The following is a 27,067-nucleotide window of genomic DNA, read 5'->3' as shown; positions in this document are numbered from 1 at the left end:
ATAAGTAAATCTAAACAATGTATGTATAAAAAAATACATCTGCAAAATCTCTAATATTCAACAACAAAAAATTCTTAACTAAGCATATTGTGCAAAACAGCAATAAAAAAATTTAACTCCTATCAGATTTATAGTTCCCACTCTGCAGATCTATTAGAATCTGTCCTTAAATTACAGCCAAACCCATTTACACAGTAACAGATAAAAACCTTTAGATAAACCAAACATTACCGCCACATATCTGACTCAGTAACCATTAAAACAACTCTTTACTACTTACCTACTTCTATCAGTAATCATTCTGCATAAAATTGATATTTACAAATACTAATATCTACATAAACTGATTATTTAATAAGTTTTTATTAAATTGTTATTTATCTGTGATTTCACTGAAGACTCCTAGATGGCTATCAGAGACACATCATTCTCTCTTTACCCCATATACCACAAAATCTAGTTCTGAAAAGAGCATGAATTCTGTACTTATTATCTGTAATGCTAGTAAATTGATGTGTATAATTAACTACTCATCAAACTAAATAATTATCCATAACCAGCATCACTTTTTCTGGTACTAATATCCAGTTAGTAATCTTGGTGTAAGAATGGACTCACAACTCACTTTTGAAGCCCACATAAATTATTTATGCAAGACCTCTTTCTACCACCTCCGAAACATTTCCAAACTCCTTCCCATTCTCTCCCTCCCACACGCCGAAAAGCTGGTTCATGCCTTTGTCTCCTCCAGACTGGACTATTGCAAAACTCATTCTCATTGGGATCCCTAAAAAGAGTCTGCAGAGGCTTCAGTACATTCAAAACTGATGAGAGTACGTAAACATGAGCACATTACCCCCCATTCTCCATTCACTACACTGGCTTCCCATCTCCACCAGGATGGAAAAGAAGCTTTCCCTCCCCACACATCAATGCATCCATGGACATGCCCCCCCCCACCTTAAAGAACTTATCAACCCACAGAACACAACCTGCTCCCTTCGCTCCACTCACTCAAACCTGCTCCACATTCCCAGAACCAGACCCAGGACAATGGGAGATAGAGCATTTTGTGCTTCTGCCCCACATCTGTGGAATGCCCTCCATGACACCTTGAGGGCACCTCAATCCACTAAGTGTTTTAAAAAAAGGCCTTAAAACATTTCTTTTTAGCAGGCGCGCTGGAAGCTGTTTCAAGCGAGGGGGGCTGATGGCTGGGTTGGAAAACACATGACGTCATTATGTTGAGGGCTGTGGCTGACGTTTTTAACATAATATTGTAGGCCTACATTTGTCGCAAAAAAACTTCCATTTAAAATGCATCGGAACAAAGCATGAACATTTTAAACTTTATTTCTTCTCTTTTAATCATTCAAAACAAACAACAGCTCCCAATCAACAGGATCAGGAATACTTGAATAAAACATGGCCTAAATATAGCCTAAACTGAGCATTGAACGTCTTGAAAGTCCATTCGACTATGGATATGGGGGAATGATTTCATATCTAAAACAAAAAACACACACACACAAAAAAAAAATTAACTAATTTAATATTTATATAATATTTAGTGTTATGCAGCCTTATTCTACTTTAGTTTCTTCGGGCCACAGGACTAAGACTTTAGGCACATAAAAAAATCCCTAAATGCGGCAGTATAGGGGTTTTTAAAAACCATTTTTACCCGAAATTGTCAAAAAGGGACTTTTTGGGCTGAAAAATTGCAAAGCCAACCAAAAGGGAATTGAGGGTGGGGGGATGTTCGGGGGGAGTGCCATTTTTTTTATGAAATATCAAAATAATGAATCTTTTTGTTTATTTCTTAAAACAAAACCCATTATTTAAAATCCCAAACCCAAACCCCCAGTTTTTAAAAAAAAAAATACATAAAAAATTTTCCTTTTTTTTAATTTCCCAAAAATTAAATGTTACCCACAGCCCCCCCCATGGGGGGCGGGGAAAAGCTATGACGAGGGGGGGCTGCAGCCCCCACAAACCCCCCCTTCCCCGTGCCACTGTGGGGACCCTTTTTTAGTAATAAAAAGCCACATTTTTAAGAGGGCATCTAAAAAAGGGAAATAGTATTTGTTTGAAAGTAAAAATGCCTTCTATAAACTCCACATATGTTTATTTCATGATTTTTTTTCACAAGTAAACCCCGGGAGAGTGGGATGGGGGGGGCACAGGGGAAATTTGAACACGGGTTTCATTTGGAGACGTGGAAAGTGGGATAAAATACGAAGAGAGGGGGGGCAGTTAAAGGGGGGCGTTTTGGTGATGGGTTGATAAACCCGGGGAAATCTTATACGGGACCAATAAATTTTTGGGAAAGGAATTTTTACGAGCCCTTTCCCCTTTGAGGGAATACCCTTCCAGTAGATAGCCATACCTCTTGGCCCCCCGGAGTACTCAGGGGGCGGGACGTCTTTTTGGGTCGGGGGAAACCTTTGTAGTCTCGGAGGAAACAATTGGGGGGTAGGATGGTTTCTCTCCAAATGCTTTTGGAACGTTCTTTTGTTTTGGGGTTTATGACTGGCCCCGAAATCTCTCCCCTCTTTTGGGGGGAAAAAAAGTGGGGGTTTTGGGTAACCGGGGGGCTGACCAAAAACGGTGACGGGCCGGGGGAAAACAAAATTTGAGAAAATTTTATGTGCGTATTCTTTTCCAATTTTGGGTTTACTGGTCCAGTCGGTGGTTGTTTCATGTCAGACAACGGGGGTTACTCTACGGGTTGGGTTTTCTTCCTCTCAGTTTGGCCGTGGACTGGGGGGTGAAAACCCGGGATGTTAGAGAGGCCCTTACAGTAAGGGGGAACCCAAAAACCCTTTCCCAAATTTGGGGAAATTAAAAAAACTGGGGGCCACGGCTGAGGGGGATCTGGGGGGGGAAGCCTTTGTAGGGGAAAGGGACATGTTTCACCAGGGGGGGGGGTTTAAAAACCGTGGGAAGTTCCTGAGGGGGTATAAAGGAAGATTTCGGGGAAATCGATAATCGTTTTTGGGGGAAAAAAATTTGGCAAAAAAGTTACCCCGGGAAAATGGGTGAAACCCCCAGGGGGCCCAAAAATGCTACTTGTTGGGGTCCGGAAACCCCGAAGGCTTAAAAACCCCGGGAAGAGGATTGAAAACAGGCCTTAAGGGAGGTTTTTTTTTTGTGAGTTTTAATTCGGGAAAAAACAGGTGGAAACAGCCCAACAAAAAATTTCCCTTTATTTTCCCCTTGGGGGAAGATTGGCCAAACCAAAAGGGGGAAAAATTTTTTAAACCCCCGAGGGTTTTTTTACTTAAAAAACCCCCCTTTGGAGGGGCCGGGGGAATTTTTTTAAGCAAGCAAATCCCATCCCAAGGAAATTTAGGCGAGATTGAAGAAGAGGGTTAAGGGGTTTTTTAAGTTTTTTGTTTATTTGGACCTTTTAACCTGGGCCCCCGGGTTCCCTGAGTCCTTTGGCCCCAAGGGGGTTTAATTAAAACCCCATTTGGTTTTTCCCCCAAAGGGAAAAACCCCCTCCCAACCCCCTTTTTAACATTGAATGGGGGAAGGGGAACCAGTTTATGGGGTTTTCGGGTTGCCCGGTTTTTGGGTATAGACACCCGGGGAATTCGGGTTTTTGACTTTCTTGGATTTGGTTCGGTGAGGAGTTTAATGGGGTTGGTTCCGTTGTAAGGGAAAAAAGGGGGGGGCCCACCAGGTTATTACCGGGGTTTTTCCAAACTTTGGTTTTAGCGGGTTTTAGGGAATTTTTAAGGGGGCAAGGGTTTTTTTAAATGGTCCCAAAACCGAGAACCGGGTGCTCCCCCCTTTCCTTTCCCAGCCAAAGGGTTTCCCTCCTTTTCCTCCAAGCGCCAACTTGGATGGCCAGGGGGAACCAAACGGGCCCTTCCAAAACCGTGGGTTTTGGGCCAAAAAGTTTAAAGGAAAAAGGGAATTTTCTTTTTGAACGGGGGTCGAGTCCTGAGGGGTTTAAGAAAAGGCTCCCAAAAAACCAGAAATTCGGAAACCCCGCCCCAACTTTCGGGGATGGGAATTTGTTTTTGGAAATGGGGCCGGAATTTAACCCAAACGGGGTTTTTGGAAAACCCAAAGATTTTTTCAGTCCTCCCCCAAAAATGGCGGGTTTGGGGTTTGGCCCCCCAAGGGGGGGGGGTTTTTTTCCCATTTGAAAGGGTTCGTTTAAATGAGGTTAACGGGGTTAGGGGAAATGAGGGGGGTGCTATGGGTTCCCTTGATGGAACCCGGCGATAAAAATTTGGGGCGAAACCCGGGAAAACCCTCGGGCATTGCTTCCCGGTTTTCGGGAACCCCGGCCCAATTCCAAAAAAACCTTTTTTTGCCCCTCTAAAGGGTTTTTAACCTGCCCCCCCCTCGAGCAAAAAACCCCAAAAAAGGGGGACAAAAAGGGCCTGTTTGAAACTACTTTTTCTCGGCTTTGAAAAACCCGTTTTTTTCCCCAGAAATTTTTGCAACACAAGGGGGGAAACCGGTTTTTATGCTCAAAAAAAGGTTTCCCTTTGAGTAAATGGGGTAGGGTACCCGTTGAAACGAAACACAACCCACATTAAAAAAGTCTCTGAGAACGTCATTCAAAAGGGGTTTGAAAACGGGCAGGAGCATTTTTTTAAAACCAAAGGGAAATGCCCAAATATTCGAACGGGCCCCAAGGGGGGTTTTTAAAAGGGCCCCCTTTTTTTTTCCCACTCATCTCCTTAACGGTTTTCCCTAAGAAGAGGGAAAAAGCGTTCCCCCCAAATTTTAGTTTGGTGAAAACAGTTCCCCCCCCTTGTACATTTAAAAAAGCTGAGGGGGAGTATTTGGAAGGGGGTACTTTTTTTTTTTTAAAAAGTTTTTTTGGTTTTCAGGCCCGAAAATCAATACTTGTCTTAAAAAAAACCCCCTTTTTTCCCTTACGAAAAAAAAAAAACCCCGGGCACCCAAGGGAAAGAAGAAGAGGGGCAAATTTATCCCACAGCTAAAAAACTCTTTTATGTTTTTTCCATATTTTTCTCGTTCGGGTTTTGGAAAAAATTTGTTTTAGTCGCTGTGGGTAGGGTTTTCCAGGTAATAGCTCGATAGCACAGTCATATGGTCTGTGTGGGGGGGAAGGGGAAATTTTTTGCCTGACCTTACGAAGACGGGAAGCCAAATATGGTACTCAGAAGGGACAGAAAAAAGGCCCAGGAGAGCCCCCTTTCCCCCCCCCAAACCTTTTGGGGAGACCCCCCCCACGGGGGCTGCCGAACGGAGGCATGTTCGTAAACAAAACCCCGGTTGACCACGTTTCCACATGATGATCGGGGTTTCCATTTTAAATTGTTGGATTATGTTTCTCCAACCATTCGAATCCAAGCACCAGGGGAGAGCTTCAGGGGGAAAAAACCCAAAAAATGTTAGGGTTTTTCACGAGGGTTTTACCTGAGAGTAGTACTCGAGGGTTGAGTTTGAGGGGTTTAACCTGGTGGATTTTTTTTTCCCTTTCAATAGCTGAGACATAAGAGGCTGGGTCGGGGGGGTTTATTTTCCCAATTTCGAAGCTCCCTGGAAAAGGGTTTAAAAATTCAATTAAATTTCGTTCACAGCCTGAATCGATGAAGGCAAAAAAAGAGAGGTTTTTATTAGAACAAAACAAAGTGGCAGGGGCATCGGGTCGGGGGGAGATTTTTTTAGATTTTTCAGGGGCCCCACCGGGACTCCTCAGAACCTCTAAGGGGCCCCCGGCTTTTGTTTTAAATTTGGGCAAGAAGGGATAAGTCCCCCACTCTAAAACCACGTAGATGCCATATTTGGGCTCAAAAAACGTCTTTGTTTTTCCCCTGTGGGGGTGAGTGGTTTTGTCCCACCTGCAGGGGTTTTTTTTCGCATCCATTTCTCCGGAATGAGGGGCCTTTAAAACGGGCAAAGGAAAGAGACGGGGGCTTTAAATCTGGGTTTTAAGCCCAACCCTGTTCTGTGGGAGCAGAAACAAAAAAAGTAAAAATTATTAGCCCCGAAAGGGGCAGGGGAAAAAAAGAAACCAAAACCCCTTAACTTAAAAAACTTTTTTTCTACCCTGGGAAATTTCTTTTGGGTCCAACTTTATCTTTCAGAGGGTTTTAATTCTTAAAGGGTGACAGGTTGGGCGGGGGTTGTAGTTCACCCCTTGTTTGCTTTCATTCAAACCATAAAAAAACCCCCCCCTTTTCAGAGCGCTTTGTTTCCACCCGGGAAAGCTCATTTTTAAACCCAAATTTGTTAATGGAAAAACTCCGCCACTGAAAAAACCTCCTTTTTAAAGGTAAAAAAAGAGCCCCGAAGTCAACCCTTTTTGACTGTTTCTTGGTTAAAAAATTGGGGGAAAATTCAAGAAAAAAATCGGTTTTTTTTGAAAATTTAAGGTTTTCCCGTCAGGGAAAAACCTTCCCCTGAGCCCTTTCCAGGGTTTTTCCCGGTCAATAAGACAAAAAAAAGGTTATTTTAACATGACCCTGGGGGGAAAATGCCAGGAGAGTTTAAAAAAATTTAAAACGCATTGAAAAAAAAAAACCCCCTTGCAGTCCTTTATATTACCAAAAAAAACTTTTGGGGGGAAGCCCCTTGGGGCGGACTCGGGCCCATTGACGCCACTCCCGGTGACCTGGGAAAGGCAGAACTGGCCCCCGGGAAAATGGTTTTTTGCAACTGGGTGGTTGTTAGTTTCTGTTCAAGCGTTTACATATTTTTTGGACTACAGGGTTTTTTAAAAACCCTCAATGTGGGTTTTAAACTCATTGAGAGCTTGAACTTTTCCAGGGATTTGAGCCTCCCCGTTTCACCCCAAAATAAAACGACGGGGGGTGGCCCTGCGGGGCCTTGTTTTTGGGCTGTATGTTCTTTTTCACAAGTGAGACCCATTTAAAGCAAAAACCCCAAAGGGAAGAGGGAAAAAAAGTAAAAGGTTTTAAAACAATTTTTTATTGTTAAAAGCACAGATTTTAACCACGGGTTCAGGTTCAGGCCTGGGGAACGGGTTCAGGGAGCCCTGGGGAGACAGTTCAGTTACCCGGTTTGCTCAAAAGGATTTTTGATTCAGACACCCCTTCAATTAGTACCTTGAGGTTTCTTTTTTAAAAGGGCCCTGAGAGGGAAACATTGGGGCCCCGGAGATAGTTTTGTTCAGCGGGAGTCCGTTAGCTGCTTCACCGTTTTACTTTTTTGGGAAAATGGGGTTTGACCTTGGCTTTTGATTTTTCCAGCCTTAGCCCAGAGCTGCAGGGGAAATCCAGAAAAGACTTCGGGTTTGGGCCCTCAAGGGCGGGCTTGGCAGGTTAAGCTTTCCTAAACCTTCACAGGAAAAAAAACGGGTTTTCCCCCACTGGGATAAAAAACGCGGCGTTGAGGCAAGGTCTGAAGACAGCTTAAATACTGTGGATCCTTTTGATGAGGGAAGACTTCCTGCTGTGCAGGAGGCTCGACTCAGGAGGATCCATGGCGGACTTTCTGGGGGGAAAGGGGGGTACTTTCTCCAGCTCCCAACACTTAGGCTATAAAATAGTTTTTTTTTAATTTTTTTTAAATAACATCTAATTTTTTAAAATTTTTTTCCTTTGTTCTCTTCTCTGTTTTTTTTTTTTTCGGGGGGAAAAAAGGTCCCAAAAAATTATCAGTCAGCTCAGAAATAAACCCAGGCTAAAATCTAAAAGAACAGTTGGTGTAAATTTTACTTTTTAAAATTTTAAAAATTGGGACAATTTTCCCTCTTTGGGGTTTGAAATTTTGTTTTAGAAAATTTTCTCACCATTTTTTGAAAAACTTTTTTGCGGGTAAAAGTATTTGTTGTTTTTTTCCTAACTTTTTAAATCTTCCACAGCAGAATGAAAGATTTTTTGTTTTATTATAGGTAATAAAAGGTTTAAAATTCTGGGGTTCAACTCGCAGGATTCACCCTCTGTCAGAAGCTCGGGGAGAACCTTACAAAGAGTTTCAACTCCCTAAAGGAGCGTCTCGCCCAGCCCCCCCCCCCAGGTTTAAAGGATTTTTCGAAAATTTTGGGGGAAAAACGTTGGGAAGGGGAGGAAAACGTGCACCCAAAAAGCGGAGATTTTCCAAGACCTCCAAAATGGACGACAGGGACATGAGGGAGCAGCAGAAGGTGGAGGTCCACCTCCCTGGGGGGAAAAAACCCAGAGTTGTTTTTTTGAAGAATCCGAAACTAGTTTTTTTCACCCAAACCCAAAAAATTAAAAAAATTTAAAAAAAATTTTTGAAAATCCTGCGCACAGCCCCCTCTTTTCCAGATCCTATTTATTAATGTAAATTTTAAATTTACAGCATCGGGGCCCAAATGTGGGATTTTTCCCCTTTAAAGAAAATTAAACTTCAGGTCTAGGGCTGCACCGAGGGTAGCTAGAAAAACCCTTTAATGGATGGGGGGGGGGGGGGGGGGGGGGGGGGGGGGGGGGGGGGGGAAATTTGATTGGCAAGGCCCCCCCAAAATTATTATTCTTCTTAATAAAAATTTTAAATAAGATATCTTAAATTACCTTTCCGGATAGCCCAAAATTTTGGGGTTTTTGGGTCTAGTCAAAAAATATTGTAAGATATCGGGGAATGAATTTGGATTAGCCCAACAAAAAAAAAACCGGGGGAAAATTTTTATATTTTTAAAAAGGGGTTTTCCCATATCCCCCCATACAATTTTAATGTTAAATCTGACGTCTTTTTTGACCATTAAAAATTTAAAATTTAGAATATCTCGAATGGGAAATTTTGACTAGTAAAAATATTTTTGGGATAAAATTTTAAATGGGCAAAAAAACGTCGGGCCCAAAAAACCCAATTTGAGATACCCAAAAGGGCCCGGTAAAACCGAATTTTTGTTAAAAGGGCTTGCAAAACCACATATTTTCTCCAAGGGATTTCTTTAAAATTTTAACGGGAGAAACGCTGCACACTCTGTCAATTTACTTATGTGCTGGGTTTAAAAAAAAGGGAAAAGGGGGAAGGGAACGGGGAAACCCCCCAACCAAAAAATCTTTTTTTTTTAACAAATTTAAAAAAATATATATAGTTCTTATCTGGCAATAAAGGGGGATATGGTTCTGCTTTTTCCGTCGCCCCTTCGGGACCCAAACGGGTTATTTGGCTGCGTCCAGCTTTTAGGACTTTTAAAACCCTTTTCCCCTCCTCTCGCTCCCTCTTACTTTTAAGGGGGTTTTTAAATCCTTTAAAATTTCATAAAAACCATAAAGGGAAAGCATTGTTTTAAAACCAACCACCTCCAAAATTTAAAAAATAAAAAACCCCGGTGGTTGGGGAGGGTACTACGGCTGAGGAGGGAGAGACTTCAAGTTAAGAAACAAAATCGTCCCGTTTATAAATCCCAAATTTCCAATTTTTTTTGTTTAAAACCCTTTTAAACCCGGTTTTTTAAAGTTTTTGGGCGTAAATTCGCCCCCAGGCGGTCCCCCGCAATGGGAAAAGCCCCCATCGTTCGTTGGAACTGTGACGTCACAGGGCATTCAAAAAAATTTTCCCAAAGGGGATTTTGTCCAAAACATTCCCAGTGGAGCAGCGTCGGAGGGACTGACTGTTTCTTTTATCCAACTTGACAATTTTCCCAGGGGGAACTAAAAAAAACATCAGGGAAAGTGGGGTTTTTTTAAAAAGAAACGATGGGCAGAAAAAAACTCCATCTCCATTCCAAACCCGGAGAATTTTAAACCTTCCCCGAACTGAAAAGATTTTTCACCCGCAGAATGGACCCTGGGTTTTTTTCGGGGGTTTAGAAAAATTTACAAATTACCCTAGTCCTCGGGGAATTTCTCAAACCCAAAATATTTTCAGAAAAAAGTTTGGAGCAGCGAAATTAAAATTTCCCAAATTTCCAAAAAAAATTTAAAAAATTATGGCTTTCTAAAAAAAAAGCCAGGGGAAACCCCCTGGAAAAATCAATGTGAGATTGAGCAAACCAATTTCAACAGAAAATTGCAAATGTTCTTCAAGATTCCCCCAGAATTTCCCCCCCCGGGTGAGGGAGAAAATTAAACGCAAATTTATGGAAAAAGGAGGTCCCCCGATAAAGTTTCATTTTTTTGGTAAACGAGATTTATAAGACCCCTGGTTTTTTCCCAGGAAACCCGCCCGGGATACGTGAGAGGAAAAGCTTTTAAAGGAACCCGGAAAAAAATTTAGAAAACTGGTTTTAAAAAGCAGGTGAATGTGTCCCGAAAAAAAATTTGTGCGGGGTCCGTTTTAATTACCCCAGAGGGTACTGGCATTATTCACAAGAAAGGAGGTTTCAAAATTTTGGGTTCAGGGCCCAAAAATGGGGTACATTTTCTCCCTTCAGAAGGGAAAGGTAATGAAATCCATCCTTAGAGGATCCTTTACCGTGACCCCATGGCATTCCCCTTGATTTTAAAATTTTTAAATTTCCCCACCATTTAGATGAACACGAAAAAACCAGAACAATTGGTTGAAAAATTTCAAAAGAAAAAAACCTTTACAAGGAAATCAGCAGAAAAAAATCCAAAAAAGGAAATCAGTTGGGGGGGAAAAAAACCCCAGAGCCCTGGGAGGTTGGGCCCCGCTTTTAAAAATTGAAAAAATAGTTTTCAACCCCCAAAAAAAATTTTTTTTTCCCATTTTAAAAGGGTCAGAACTGGGAACTCAGATGCAATAAAACCCAAAAATGGGAATTTTCCCCGTTTGGCAAAAAACAGTTTTAAAAACCCGTTGGCTTTTTGTGGGAAAGCTTTATTTACAGGGGGAAAGCAAAGCTGGGAAAGGGTGAACTGTTTTTTGAATGGAGCCCCAAAACATTTTTTCCCCCATGGACACCCGGCTATTCATCATCAGAAGAGGGCATCTCAAAAAAAAAAGGAATAAAAGGGCACAAAATACATTCCCCAAAAAAGATTATCAACCATCCCAAAACTCAAATTTTTTTTTTTTTCTTGTGTGGGAGAAAAACCTTTTGGAAAAAACCATTTCTGAGTGAAAATTTATCCAAAAATTTTGCAAAGGAACTGGGCTGATTTAATTATACTCAGACACAAGAGGGGGCCCTTTTTAGTAAAATTTTCCCATTCCTCCAAAAAAAAAAATGGCTGGGCCCGAATTTTGTCCTCCTCTAAAGAAAAAATAAGGCACTTTTTAGGCAGATCCAAATTTTTTTCCCCGAAGTTTTCAAAGCCAGAAAAATGAAACGAGGTTTTAAGGGTGTTCCTGGGAAAAATTTTTTCTTTGGATTAAAAAAAAGAAAACGGAGGGGGTAAGGGAAAGGGCAAAGGGGGTGCAGCTTAGTCCAAAGATCGAGGGTCTGGTGGAAACATTGTTTATGTCGAACGGAAAACCCAAAAGCCAATGTTTTTTTAAGAACTAGGGGGCCCAGCACACCCCCAACCCCCAAAATGAAAGAAAAAGAATTTTCTTTTTCCCAAAAATTAGGGTCCCCTTTTCCCCACACTGACAACAGCAAAACCCAATTTCACCCCCCTGTACATCGGGGGGAGATGCGGGCCGGGGCCCGCATATGACCTGGTGATTCACTCTTTCTATTTTATAGGGAAACCCCCCTTTTTCTGCCAAAGAAAACCCCAAAAAAACATTTTGGAAAGAAAAACAAACCCTTTTGGCTTTCTTTTTAATGAAAAACAATTTTCCCAATTGTTCAAAGGGAAAAAAGGGGGGACCCCCGACGTCATTAGAATAAGGAAAATACAATCCAAAAATGTAGCAAAGAAAAATAAAGAAACTTTTCAGAACCCGACTAAAGAAAGAAAAAAATAGTAAAAAAGTTGTTAAAGGATATTTCGCAAAACAACCCCCGGGGGGGAGTATGGCTCGGGTCAAGAAAAAATACAGTTTTTATGGCCTAGACCAAATGTTTGTCCAGTTCAGACTGGTAGTGTTTAAAATATTTTAAAAAGTCAAACTTCCAAAACCCCCCCAAACCCGTAAACCCTTCCCTTGGGAATTTGAAATTTTTTTAAGGGGCTGTTCAGAAAATTTTAAATGATTTTTTAAAGAGCCTGTAGATGAAAAATACGGGTTCGTTCCCGTCTGTCTGTCCGTCTGTCTGTCTTTTCTGTCGTCTGTCTGTCTGTCTGTCTGCCTGTCCCCTTTTAAACTGGGCTTTCTAACTTGGTTTTTCCCCCAGGTACTCGGTTTTTCCATAAAAAAAAAAACATTAAAACTAAGGGGGGTATTTTAAATATGCAAAACCCCAATGGGGCGATAACTTTAAAACAACAAGAAACCGTTTTTTTTTTTTTTTTTTTTTTTTTATACCGTTAATGGGATGCTATGTGTTTTTCAAACCCCTTTAAAACTTTTCCCCTTTGTTCTTTTTCCCAAAAAAAGATACTCTTGACAAAAAATCTTTAAAAAACACTTTCTTTAACCCTACATGTTTTAAATAACCATGAGAAAATGGGCAACCCGATTTCTTTTTGTAATTTTTTACTCAGATCAGAGAAAATTACTTAGGGTCACAGAAGGCAGCTGCTTTTCCAACCGGGGGTTTATCCCCATGAAAATGGCCCCCCGATTCCCCAGTTTTGAGAAGCATTTTTTTTACAAGGGCCCGTCGCCACATCATCACAAACATATAAGTTTTCCCAAAGAGGAGACATCCCCTGGCTTCCCGGGCCCTTTTCACCCAAAAATTAGATAAATTTTCTTTGCTTAATTTTGTTTTTTAAAAAAATATAAAACTCATTGGATTTAGAAATATTTTTTGACCCAAAAAATTTTCAAAACTAAATAAAAATTTTAAAATAACCCCCACAGATTTGAATTCTCAACCTTTCAGCCAAATAAATTAGAGGTTTAACCAGATGTTGCGGGGGTTCTTCAAAAAATTTTCTTTTTATTGTTTTTGACTTTTTTTAAATAAAATTTAAATTTAATCAAATGAAGTTTTTGGAGAGCTTACCTCAGAAAACTTAGGACAAATTCCCCTTTGTTTTTTTTTGGGGGTTTTTTTTTTTTTTTAAATTACCTTTTTTTACAGATCTTCAGCAGCTGTTTTGGGAAAGTTTTTAGGGGTTTTAAAATTTAAACCAACTTTTGTTTTCCCATTTCTGTTTTTTAAACCCAAAATTGGGCAGGGGTTTTGTGGTTTTTAGGGTAACGAAACAAATTCAAAAAAATCACCTTCCCGGGAAGGGTTTAAAGCCCGAATTTTAGGGCCCCAGGTTTAAAAATATAGGCCCCCATTATAGTTTTCCTTTATTAAGGAGGCAGAAAGCAAACAAGAAAACCAAGTTTCACATAATCCCCTTTTATTAAAAAAAAACCCTTTTAAAAAAAAATGCTGGAGCAAAGCAAATTTGTATACTAAATTCAAGGGTTCATTTTTTAAAAAAACTTAAATTGTTTTTTAAATATTTCTTTCAGAAAAATTTTCTTTAGATTTTTTTAAAAATTTTCCCCTGGGGTATAGAAACTGGGGGTTTTAAAAAAAAACAAAAAAAACAAAAATTTTTCACTACAAATTTTTGGGAAAAAGACAAAGCAGGGCAGTTCTGCAGCACGACACAGATGGAGCCAAACATGTTTTAAAGTTTTGCTGATTAGGCCTGGTGCCCAAAACCCCCTTTTCAGGGGTTTAAAAAGATAAAAATAAATGATTGGGCCCGGACAAAAGGGACTTTACTAATTTTTTGTTTTTTTTTGAGGTTTGTTATACATTTTTAATTGTCCCCACATAGAAAGGCCTCATTTTAAAAAAACACTATGTTTAATGGGAACAAGGGGGGCATTAGACCCCGTACCTTCAAAATGTATAGGTCTACAGTAGGGACATACCTGTAAATATTTATATTATCAATCGTTTAAATTTTTTTTTTAATGAAAAAAACTAAAGGGATTTTTTGTTTAAAAAAGATTTAAATTTTCAGGGGTCTTGCTTTAAAGTAGGTTATTTTTTCAGCAAAGATTTTCTTGTTTTCTTCGTGCAAGTTCTCCCCTGTTTTCCTTTAAATTTATGATTTAAAATTAGTTTTACAATTTTTTCCCAAATTTTCAATTAAAAACTGGGGTTCCTAAAATCCTTAATTAACACAGGGCAGATCTACTGTTTCTATTATTTAAAATCAGCCGTAACTTGTTAAAAAAGTTTAAATTTCTTATCCCAAAAATACTAAGTGGGGGTAAGGTTTTTTTTTTTTTCCCGTTAAACCAGCCAGGTGACTGGGTTACGATAAAGAAGAAAAATCTAATTTATGGATCTTTGCCAAATTTGGGCCCCCACCAAAACCCTTCCCGTTCTATCCAATTTTTTCCCCCTTTTGTGACAAAACCACTGAGAAGCCCCCCTCTGGTTAAAATTGGGGAGCTCCCTAGACAGAAACGTGGCAAATTTGAGACACCAGGGGCCTAGTCAAATGTTTGCCCAGGGGGCCAAAAACGGGCGACATCAAAAACCAAAACCCTTAAAAATGCTGGCTAAGGATATGGTTTAAAAACCCACTAAAAATTTTGATTCACCTTTGGGGGGAATGACACCCTGTAACCCCCGATCAAAGGTCATTTAAAAATTTGTGTTGCTTTGGTGTTAAGTTTTTTCAAAAAATTTTTTTTACTCCATAATTTTCCCTTTGGGGCCCCTCCCTGATCTTTACCACCCATTTACAAACTTTCATTTGGGCTTAGTCTTTTAAAAGGAAACAGGATTTTAAAACTGTATTTTTTTTAAAATCAAATAAAATCCAATTTTAAAAAGGAAAATTTTACATATTTTTAAACTAGTTTTAACTAATCATAAAAAATCTTATCCTTTTTTCATTTTTTTTTTTTGGGTAATTTACTTTAGACTACACAATAAAAAGATCTATTTAAATTGAACCCACGGTTTTTTGACTTTAAATAAGAGTGATTTTTAAAAAAGGGACTTTAACGTAAACCAGTTTTTGATTTACACGTGGGGAAAAAAGTTTTTTTGGGGGGAAACCCCTTTTTAAAATAAACCAAAAACGGAACATTTAAAAATTAAAATGAACAAAGGATTCCCTAGAAAACCCAGAGTCATTCCCCCCCCCTTTTTTTTTTTTCGGTTTTTTTTCCAAAAAGGGGGAAAAAAACATATCTTATTTCATATGTAATCCCTTTTTTCATCTCAAATGGGGAAATTCATTCTCTTTCATTTAAAGGAAAAATTTGGGGTTTTAAAAAAATGTTTATCTTTGTTTTACAGAATTTTAATTTAGAAAAATGGGAAATTTCTTAAAATTTTTTTAAAACCTTTTTTAAAAAAAAATTTTGGTATACTCTTCGGTACAAAAGGAAAATTTTAAAAAGGGAATGAAAATAAATTACCCTTGTTTTTCCCGGGCGTGGTGGACCGGCCTGTTTCCCAAACCGAGGTGGGGGCTGAATTTTGGGGTTTGGGGTGGAAAAAAACATAAAGTTCATTTAAATTTTTGAAGGGTGTGGCTTTAAGTTTTTAAAATACCGTAATAAATTTTTAGGCCCTCAAAAAATTTTTTGGAAAAAATTACCATTTAAAATGGATAAACCCAAAACATGAACAAATTTTTAAATTTTTTTTCCTTTTTCTTTTAATCATTCAAAACAAACAAAGCTCCCAATCAAAAAGGATCAGGAATACTTGAATAAAAAAATGGCCTAAATATCCTAAACTAGCATTTTGGGAAAGGGCTTGAAAGTCCATTCGACTTGGGTATTGGGGGAAAGATTTTCAAAATCTAAAACAAAAAAAAAACACACACAAAAAAAAAAAAATTTAACCCAATTTAATTTTTATATAATATTTAGTGATATGCAGCCTTATTCTAGCGTAGACTTCTTCAGCCACAGGACTAAGACGAATAGGCACATAAATGACGCTAAATGCGGCAGTATAGGGGAATTAAAACCATTTCTTACCTCGAAATTGTCAGAAAGACGTTTCTGCTGCCTATTGCTAGCCAAGCCTAAATGAATGTGAGGTGGTGGATGCTTCTGGGGGAGTAGCCTAGTTTTTTTTATGAAATATCAAAATAATGAATCATTTGTTTATATCTTATACACAGCCCATTATTTTAATCCCATATCAAACACAGTCTTTTAAAAAATAAATACATAAATAATTTCATGTTTTTAAGTACAATATCATGTTACTCCACAGCCCCCCACCATGGGGGGCTGATGCTATGACGAGGGAGGCTGCAGCCCCCACAGCACCCCCCTTCCCGTGCCACTGCTTTTTAGCAAAACTTTTGGTCCCCTTTAGATGTTTTTTTTCTCTCTCTTTTTAAAACAGCTTTTATTATTATTATTATGTTTTTTTTCATTATTATAATTTTTTTATTTCTTTTTTAAATACTTTTCTTTTTTGTAGTACCGTACTTTGAGGTCTTTTTGATGAAAAGTGCAGTATAAATCAAATGTATTATTATTATTATTATTATTATTGTTATTATTATTATCATCAGTGTTTTTGTTTCAAGTAATTATGAATATATGAAAAAATATTAAGTAATATATGAAAAATTAAAATTGACTGGCTAAGGGTGGCTATGGCCACCCCTAACCCCCGATCTAGCTCCGCCCCTGGCTGTTCTATGCTAAGCTCACCTGGAGTAGCTATTTAGCTTAGCTAGTTGCCAACTAGGTTGCTAGCGGCTGTACTTATAAAGATAATTATGGGCCAGATAACCTTAGTTGTCAACATTAAGCGCTGGATCAGCTGCAGCAGCAGCTGGTGCAATAGTGGCCAGTCCTGGGGACTCCTCTGAAGATGAGCACCGACGATTTGAGATCTCAAAGTATTCAAGGTGGAACAAGTGGCACCTTGGGGATGCTTACCGTTATGCCTGGTTCACGATCTTAAATCTCTGCCTATAGCCAAACATAAATTAACCTAATTTGAAAGACAATCTGTCAACTTAATGAGAACTTACTTGTCCATATGTTTCATTATTCCTAAAAGTTTATCTTGTACTGAATTGGCTCTAGAAATACAAGGTGAGCTTGCTCTAAAAAGTAGAGTTAAGGCTAACACCAACTCTTTATTCATGTAGATGTAGTGAGTTCTTTCAGTTAAGGAAGGGTGTGAGTCTGACGAGATGGGATAAGGTGGGGTAAAAAAATGTGGGAGAAACCTGAAGACATATCTGCAGATCTGATGCAAATGTGATTAATTAATTGCAGCCCTGCTACTCAGCTGTGATCTCCCCCCTTCAGTAAATGGAGAATTAATCAACCATCCTAGTAAAATCCTGAAAAAAGTGAGTCAACTAAACCATTGAGCGTTACAAGGCCCTCATTTTTCTACATAGAACATATTTCAAGGAACATGAATTCTTTGACACCATGTGTTCAGTGTATAATTACGCTGGATGTCAACTAGCATTGAGTGTACAGAAGTAAAGGTAATTATAGATGCAAGCATCATAGAGCAGATGTGAGGTTTACAGAAGCTAATTAGGAGATGTTTCTTTTGGATTTGAATGCTCAAACGAAATGCTTAGTAGTTATCTGGGAATCCTGTTTAGACTTTTTTTCCCTCAAGATACATTGGTAATCGTTTTAAAATCGAATCGCAGCCCTCTAAATTCAAATTGTATCCTGAGGTGCCCAGAGATTCCCACCCCTAATATATGCATGAATAACTGGGACATATAATATGGAATATTGCTATATCTCACCGTAAGGACATGGAAAAAAGCCTCACTGCTTAGGCCCAGCTTCTTAGCTGTCACATGCTTTAAATCCACCTGTTGTGCATCTAAAAAAGCCAAGGATTGATCTTCTGATCCCTGAACAATCAACTGCAACGTAGCTCTGACGCCTTCAGTGATGTAGTTCTTCCTGATTGGGAATAGCACTCGCCTACGATCCAGGATTTCCTTTGGAGACTGGTCATTAACATTGAAATCCATTCCTCTCTGCTCTCTGCCCCGACTTCTGACCTACTCTTTTTGTTTATAGTGTTCAAATTTAGCTACAATTGGTCTAGGATGGGTTTTATCAAGCTTATGAAAGTGGATGTTTTTTACCTGATCCGCCAGGATTTCCAGCTTCTTCTGGAGGAACTCTGGGATTGTCACCTCAGGATCCTCCTCCTGCTGCTCCGGAATGCCTGCAAAGACAAAGTTGTCTCTCATGCTTCACAACTGAATGTCCTGAATGGATTCTTTCATCTTCTTATTTTCACCATACAGCTGGATCATCCCCTCGGTGAGCTTCATGACTTCCCCCCTCAGCGCTTTGTTCGTGGCGGTAATAGAGACTAGATGCCCTTGGCTGTATTCCTCCGACTCTCTCAGGGCTTGAACCTCTTTATGTAGGACTTCTAACAAGGCGAGATAGGCATCCAGGCTGGTTACCTTTTGGTTGATGGATTTCTGGACGTCGCTGTAGCTCCTGTCTGGAGACACAGTAGAAGAAGCACTGGTTGAGCTAGATCAGGAGCGTTTGGTTGAAGGTGTGTTTGTGGATGTGGGGTTTCTAGGCTTCCCCAATACGATGTTGTTGAAACACTCACCCAGCTAGCTCTACAGGTTCGTCAAGGTCTCCTTGTCCAGTTTGTTTCCTCGTAAAATACAAGACAATTGTTAATGTTTAAACCTTACTTTGTTTAATTTTCAATTATTGGCTTGTACTTACCTGAGTGGATTTGATATGAACTACGTATATGCCGCCATTTTACTTAAGCACAGCTCTCCTGAGATCTCAGCCACTCGTTCCCCAACTGAATTACAAGCATATTTGGTTTAACACATTTGTTTCCATGTCTTATGATGCTAACATGACAAAATTATTTAAGAGTATCTAAATATGATATGCTTAAATGGATGAATAAGATGCACTATGATTATTTTATTTTCAGTGTATTCACATGATATACAAAGAACATTTCAATACTGTTATTCTAAACACAGAACTATGTTACTTTTTGAAGGCCAAATTAAACACCCCTTTTTGATGGTGGAAACAGCTAGTTGATTGATGAGCAACAGGGCACTTTCCAAACACCATTCAAAGGATGAATGACTTTTAGTTTGGTTTGCAGGTCCTTTACGTCCCTTTTTAATAACACTTGATCTCAATTCTCTCGCAGATACTCTCCTCGAGCTCTACGAAGCTCATAACAGAGCAGAGCAGGACGGAAGGAATGGCGGAGGCTGTTGGCCTTGCTTTACGCAGGTTTATCCACTGCAGATGGAGACTGAGGAGGAGGTTTTGCCAGGAGTTTTAAAAGCTGCAGATGGAGACTGAGGAGGAGGTTTTACAGGCAGGTTTTAAATCTGCAGATGGGGATGGAGGTTTTGATGGCAGTTTTAACTCTGCAGATGGAGACTGAGGGGGAAGTTTTACAGGGAGGTTTTAATTCTGCAGATGGAGATGGAGGTTTTGATGGCAGTTTAAACTCTGCCCATGGAGAATGAGGGGGAAGTTTTAAAGGCAGGTTTTAGATCTGCAGATGGGAATGGAGGTTTTGATGGCAGGTTTAACTCTGCAGATGGAGACTGAGGGGGAAGTTTTACAGGCAGGCTTTAGATCTGCAGATGAAGATGGAGGTTTTGATGGCAGTTTAAACTGTGCAGATGGAGACTGAGGGGGAAGTTTTACACGCATGCTTTACAGTAGATCTGCAGATGGAGATGGAGGTTTTGATGGCAGGTTTAACTCTGCAGATGGAGACTAGGGGGGAAGTTTTACAGGCAGGCTTTAGATCTGCAGATGGGGATGGAGGTTTTGATGGCAGTTTTAACTCTGGAGATGGAGACTGAGGGGGAAGTTTTACACGCAGGCTTTAGATCTGCAGATGGGGATGGAGGTTTTGATGGCAGTTTTAACTCTGCAGATGGAGACTGAGGGGGAAGTTTTACAGGTAGGTTTTAGATCTGCAGATGGGGATGGAGGTTTTGATGGCAGTATTAACTCTGCAGATGGAGACTGAGAGGGAAGTTTTACAGGCAGGTTTTAGATCTGCAGATGGAGATGGAGGTTTTGATGGCAGTTTTAACTCTGCAGATGGAGACTGAGGGGGAAGTTTTACAGGCAGGTTTTAGATCTGCAGATGGAGATGGAGGTTTTGATGGCAGGTTTAACTCTGCAGATGGAGACTGAGGGGGAAGTTTTACAGGTAGGTTTAAAATCTGCAGATGGGAATGGAGGTTTTGATGGCAGGTTTAACTCTGTAGATGGAGACTGAGGGGGAGGTTTTGCAGGCAGGTTTAAAAGCTGCAGATGGAGACTGAGGGGGAAGTTTTACAGGCAGGTTTTAAATCTGCAGATGGGAATGGAGGTTTTGATGGCAGGTTTAACTCTGCAGATGGAGACTGAGGGGGAGGTTTTGCAGGCAGGTTTAAAAGCTGCAGATGGAGACTGAGGGGGAAGTTTTACAGGCAGGTTTAAGATCTGCAGATGGGAATGGAGGTTTTGATGGCAGGTTTAACTCTGCAGATGGAGACTTGGGGGGGGGGGGTTTACAGGCAGGTTTAAGATCTGCAGATGGGAATGGAGGTTTTGATGGTAGGTTTAACTCTGCAGATGGAGACTGAGGGGGATGTTTTACAGGCAGGTTTAAGATCTGCAGATGGGAATGGAGGTTTTGATGGCAGGTTTAACTCTGCAAATGGAGACTGAGGGGGAAGTTTTACAGGTAGGTTTAAGATCTGCAGATGGGAATGGAGGTTTTGATGGCAGGTTTAACTCTGCAGATGGAGACTGAGGGGGAGGTTTTGCAGGCAGGTTTAAAAGCTGCAGATGGAGACTGAGGGGGAAGTTTTACAGGCAGGTTTTAAATCTGCAGATGGGAATGGAGGTTTTGATGGCAGGTTTAACTCTGCAGATGGAGACTGAGGTGGAAGTTTTTTTGGTAGATTTAAACTCTGTAGATAGAGACTTAGGTAGAGGTTTTGTAGGCAGGTTTAAACTCTGCAGATGGAGACTGATGAGGAGGTTTTGCGGGTAAACGTAAGGTTTGGAGATGGAGACTGAGGTTGAGGTCAACTCAGCAGTTTCTTTTTTTTTACTTTGATCCATAACTGATTTTGATTGATCCAAAGAGGTTTGGTTTAAGTTATCAAGCTTTAGGCTGAACTTTTAGAGAATTATATAAAAAAGTGTTGGTTTCATTGTCAGTATTTTTGTCAGTCAGGTTTCTGAGTTTTTGTCTTGGAACTTTGTTTTTTTTTTTCAATCATCCAAGATGTAAAGAGGAGGATTTTTCCCATAGCCATAGGTGATGTTTTCATTAATCAGGCCATTTTGGCTGGCTAACGTTGTAATAGAGGGCTTGTTCATCCTTTCCCAGAGCTTTTGCTTGATACCTCGCCCTAAGTTGACACTGTAAGGTCGCCTTCGACCATTTTTGAACCTCTGAAAAGCAGACATTTCTCAAATGACAACAGATCGGCATGGGTTTATCAATTTTACAATCTTTAAGACTAAGTGTTGAGGTCACAACTTCCAACATCAATATAAATTCACCTCAGCATGTCATCGACCACTTCATGGTAAATCTGCTGGTACTCCTCTACTGTGTAAATCATCAAGGGCTCATTGTCCTGCACAGCAGCAGTGGAGGACTGGTTGAGGATTGGCATATGACAGACTGCTGGGAGGTCTGCAGGGTGGATGGTGGCCGGAGGCTTAGAGATCAGCCTTTCAACCTGAGTGGTGCATTGAGCAGGAGCTGAGGTCACAACAAGAGGTTGGTTGGGATGAGCTGCCATTGAACGCCTCCTCTTCTGGGGAGGCGTGGCCGAGTCAGGAGAATGATGGCGTTTTCCAGATACTTTAGGGGCCTGGAGAAGATAAGAAAGTTTGGAGTAGAACCTACTTGGAAGTTCATTTCACAAAAACCAAACAGCAAATATTTACTGTTATATAAAATTTATCAGTAGCAGTTTTTAGTGTGTGTTTAAAGATGAGAATAAGATTTTACCTGCTCATCTTGGCAGCATGGACATTCTCTGTTAGTCCTGCCCGCTGAAGCTCTCACTGCTCTCTGAATACAATAAAGATTACCAGGAAGACCACATGACAAAACACGCATTAGACTGAGGCTGTGATTATATTTAGACCAAAACAGATTTTGTGAATAATAGGAGTCTGTCTCGCAAGGTGTTGCATAGATGCTATCCAGGGGAAAACAATCTAAGTTATTATTATACACTCCATGTACAAAGATAGAGCTCTAAGGTTAATACAAGAGGTTGAAACTCTTATTTTGAAATAAGCAATGAAAAGATTTTTGAGTTGCCATGTTGCATTGATGGAGTCAGTTAATTAAAACTGGTTGGCTGACAACTCTATTGCATTATGAGGAAACAAGTCACAAAACTCTTAGATCATTCTTTTGGCAGCTCTACAGGCAAACAGTAGAAAAAAGCAAGAAAACTTTTAAGCAATACAAGAATTTATTATGTAACACTTTTGATTCAAATAGGGCTGAAGATGGCATCTAATTTTTGATTTAAAGCAATGATAAACTAAAGAGCTAACACCAAAGGTTGTTTTTTTTTTTTTACATTATCCTGACTACATTTAATATTTTCCTGCTCAAAATCTAAGATTATCAAGCTTAACTTGGAATATTTCTTTACAAAACCCAGATTACATAAAAATACGTTCAACATTACATCACATTAAAATCTATTTTCCTTTTTCCTTTCAATATTTAAAATCGCAAGACAAGTTTTCAATAGATGTTTTGGTTCTTCTACCATCTTTCTGTTTTCTTGGTTTTAGAGACGAGAATGAAAACAGCAACAGGCTGGTGTAATCTCAATTACAAAAAAAATGCTGCACAGTTTGATAAAAAAAAAAAAGCTTGTTACTGACTATGTTTAAAATTTAATGAAATAATCTGCTTTTAAACACACCAACTATCAAAGTGAAGCAGCAAACACTTTAAAACTGTTTATTGGCAATTTAATTTGTAATAATTATAGTTATGTTATAAAAAATAAAAATTGTTAAAAGTAATAGTTTTAAGCTGCTTATTTCAGCAGCACTACAAAAACAAATGCTAAAATTATGCTTCATATGAAAAAATTGCGACTATTTTACTTTTTAACAGGTTAACTTTACAATTCTCTATTTCTTTATCATGTAGCTCTTACTTTAGACATGTTTCTTTAATAGTATTTAGTTTAACCATCAGCAAACTTTAAAGTCTCTAAAAGTTTCTCCAATAAATCACACAGAAAACAATGCAGAGTTTTAGAAAACTCAGTTCTTACATCTTTCATGTTCAAAGCTTCAAATTCAATGATGGTCAGTTTCTTGGAAACTTTAAATCTTCTTAGAAATTAAGAACTCGTCAAAAAAGGTGGATTCGCTGAGTGAGGTCTGAGAAAATGTCTGAAAATGCAGAATTACAGCTTGCTTCTAAATTATGCACATGAAAAGAAACCATAGCAACCATGGATTTCTCTGCATCTTTTAAATTGTGTGTTATGTTTGCATATCTAGAAAAAAGGCTAATAGCCTGTTAGCACTATTAGCACCTTAAACTAACTATGCAAGGAAGATCAATGCTTAGTTTGACTTCTAGAAACCCAAAAGGACACGTTACGTGGTGTTTGGTTCACATTAAGGAAATTCTGAAATTCTTGATTTGTTTGTAAACCTGCCAAATGCAGCCTTATATTTCTGATTAAGCTTCAGATTTCCAGCTTTTTAATAGAAGCAGGTTTAAAGTCGTAGGGAATTCATTAAAATTTCAAATAATTCTGGCTTAAACGTGTATTTAAATGTACTCTTCATCAGACAATATTGTCCCAAAAGTTAGAAATTTCTATTTAAGAAAGAAATCCTGTCCTAAAATCGGTGGTGTTTTTTTCTCGTTATTTTATGCAGGCCAGTTAGTTATATGTCAGCTTGTTCACCTAAATTCAACCAAACATATATTAACGGTCATCAGTCAATCAAATTTTTTTGTACATGGCATCTTGATTCAAATGTCGGAGCTAATATACGCAACACACTGGCGTTAACAATAACATTTTGAATATGATTTCAAATATATCAAAATAAAGCAAATACGTTTGATGACCTCAACAGAACACTGTTTGTAAGAATCTACACCTCAGCAAATGTAGTAAGAGTAGCTGCCTGGCTATTCCTGCACATTGTAAACCCCAAAATCTGGGGTAGTCTGTTTTATATAGGGGAGTTGTGTCCTAGTGGTTAGGGAATTCTAACTTTAAGCCCTTCTCCCATGGATTGCCACTCTTTGTCCCTGAGCAAGACCTTTAACCTGCATACTGCACAATGGCTGCCTACTGCTCCCCAAAAAAGGGATGGGTGGAATGCAGAGAATGGATTTCTTTGCTTTGTACTTGTAACAGTGTAATGAAAATAAAATTGAATTCTATACTATGTACAAAACAACTAAATTAAGACCACAGTAAAATTCAACAAACATATAAGAATGTACTTTTAACAGTAGACACCAGATAAAGCACCAATGATTGTGAGAATAGAACTGACAATTAACCTAACAGTCATAGTTTTGGACTGTGGAAGGAAGCTGGAGTACCCGGAAACGACCCATACATGCACGGGGAGAACCTGCAGAAAGACATTTGGCCAGTAATAGAACCCAGAACTTTCGTTCTGCAAGGCATCAGTGCTCCAAACTGTGACACCATGCAGCCCATTATCTTTACATTTCTACATATTAGATTATATTTTATATGATCTATTTTCTAGCTATTTGATATCATCATTTGATATATCATCCACTTATACTATTCTGTTTTCTGTTTCATCGTGTATTATCTTGTGCTGTTTGTTAATATTGTTCATTTAGGTTCATAATTGCGCCTTCTGAAATGAATAAATATGTTCTCCCTAAAAAGATGTCTGTGATGTTTCATTCCTACCAATAGGTGGAAGCAAAGCAACATAAAACAAAAAGAGGAGACTCCAACTACCGCGGTGGAAAGTCAAGCACTTCAGTTTATTTCTGTGGCCTTGTTGTGTTTTGTAGTGGGAACCACAGGACACATGAGCTGATCTCTTTTTTTAGTTCCTGTAAAGCAATGCTTATGTTTTCATCAGCCTTAAATACTTGTTTGTTCCTCATTGGTTATTGATGGCTTTGGATTGTAAAAGCAGAAAACTAAGGTTTATTTTGTGAATCCAATTATCTTAATCTATCTTTGCAACCTCAATTAATTCAAATGCAAAATTCTGATAACAGAGTAACGTGACTGAATAAGATGAAGCAGCTTAAATCCTCATCTAGCCTTGTTTGTCCCAGCGTTTTAAATGTCTTAAATATCTCTCTGATTGTTGATAAGGGCTTATTCAGATGAGTACCTATAATCTGAAAGCCCTTTCCTAACATTTTTACAATCAAAGCCCCATCACCCTTAGATAAAGTGCATGTTCTGTTATTTATCTGTTTTGGGAAGTTCTTAAGAGAAATTTACTTCTTGTGTCAGGACTTTTTTTATGGCCCTCAAGGGGAGGATGTCATTGAGTACATTCTGACCAAATCCTAAAAATAAATTACAATAAAAAATGCATTAGATGCATTTAATTTACTGCAGTAGTTGGTGGTAAACAGACAACATGCATTCAGAATAGAATTATGCTGATTTTTCCTCAAGCGGTTCCATAGTTCTGATTTTTTTTTTTTCCCAGAGTCCCGTGTTTGGTTGTTTGCTCTCCAGTACAGTTGAGATGTTGAGCAACAGATGGTTCCCCTCCTGAGATCAGAGCATCTCACTGGAGGAACAGTGCTGTTGTGATTAATGAGGACATGCTCACATGCAGGGCTGAAACAGCAGGTGATAAATATATGGCTTGGTTATTATGATGCTGCATTGTTTTACACGGTCCCCAGGTATAACAGGCATAAATACCGCGCGTGTTCTACTCCCACGCTTCATATCCAGGATTTGGCCTTTATTGTTTTCATGATTTTATCCCTCAGAGATCGCAGAGTTCATATTGATAAAGCTGCTTCTGTGGATAAGTACTCGTTAAAAAAAGTTTCCTTTCAATATTCCCCAAAGCTGTCAGCTGTATGAGCTTTAAGAAGTTCATTTTTATGGCTCAATTTAGTCACAGCAAAGTAAATTCAAACCAAAAAGAAAATACTTATGTGGAGTACTTGGAGCAGAGGGACCCCTAACTGCTGTTAGGACACAACTCTCATGATTCTGTTGAACATTATGCGTCCAAGCATGCGCTCTTTCCAGATGGCCGCTCTTTGCACAGCAAGGATTGCAATAATAATAACTTTACTTTGATTCATTCTTGCAAATTACAAGTACTGCTATATATATATATGCAATTAGAGTTAGAACTTTATACAACAAATAATAGCTTGACATGAAAAGGTAGCAAGAGAAATAAATTACATGATAATAGAGTAAATTCTCCTTAAATAGAGGAAATATTTTTATTTCAATGTATGCCTGTATTGTTGCTGTTCAGACAAGTAACATATGAGAGCTGTAACCTGCTGCAGAGAAATATTAGTCTGCCTATAGGTACCAAGAAAATCTATCGCTTGCCCAAACCTTATATGCTTTGTGCTTTATATGCTTTGCATTTTTCCGACTTCTTTTGTAAACTGTTTTGGATTGTTAATTCTGCTGTTTGTTACGGATATTGTTAGATCAAATCAAGTATAAACTGCTATATCAGAATATATCTAATACCTTGGGTGTTCAAAAGCGTATTTGAATGTTTTTTGTGTCTGCTGCCAAATAATAAGGCTTGTTTAGCTTAGCTTTGTTTCTTAAGGTGGCTAATCAGAGAAAGGTAATAGTGAAAATAAAGAAATCATACAATCTCTGGTGGAGCTGTATTAAGCCACATATGGTTTCCCCTTTAGCAATTGTTTTATTATAACATAAGCTTTAGTGAAATTTTATAATAATGGTATAATAATGCTACTTATCCTTATTTTATTTCCCATAAAGTTTTATACACATTTAACTAGTGTTTATGATGGAAGTGATGGAAAGCAAAGGTCAAATCTGTTTATGCAACAAACTTGGCCAATAAAGATGATTTTGATACTTGTGCTTTAAATAAATTATTTTAGTTACACAAGTGAAAGATTTATCATATTTTTTCTTTGATGGATTTTCTTGTAAATATAGCTAAACCACTGCAAATAAATTATATG

General features: G+C 38.8%; 1 long non-coding RNA gene across 1 annotated transcript; it reads right to left on the bottom strand.

Annotated features, from left to right (window-relative positions):
* Positions 1 to 1,478: 1,478 nt before the first annotated feature.
* On the bottom strand, positions 1,479 to 20,139 carry LOC119791404. Its single transcript, XR_005281853.1, has 5 exons — positions 18,877 to 20,139; positions 18,446 to 18,652; positions 18,121 to 18,328; positions 17,958 to 18,040; positions 1,479 to 1,506 (listed from the first exon to the last, which is right to left on the bottom strand). It is a non-coding gene; the product is annotated as an uncharacterized LOC119791404 (long non-coding RNA).
* Positions 20,140 to 27,067: the final 6,928 nt, after the last annotated feature.

This window comes from Cyprinodon tularosa, unplaced genomic scaffold (assembly GCF_016077235.1).
Source record: "Cyprinodon tularosa strain WSP-4 unplaced genomic scaffold, ASM1607723v1 ctg388, whole genome shotgun sequence".
Lineage (NCBI taxonomy): Eukaryota > Metazoa > Chordata > Actinopteri > Cyprinodontiformes > Cyprinodontidae > Cyprinodon > Cyprinodon tularosa.
The sequence above is the reverse complement of the archived record's forward strand: the minus strand, read 5'-3'. Positions and strand labels throughout refer to the sequence as shown.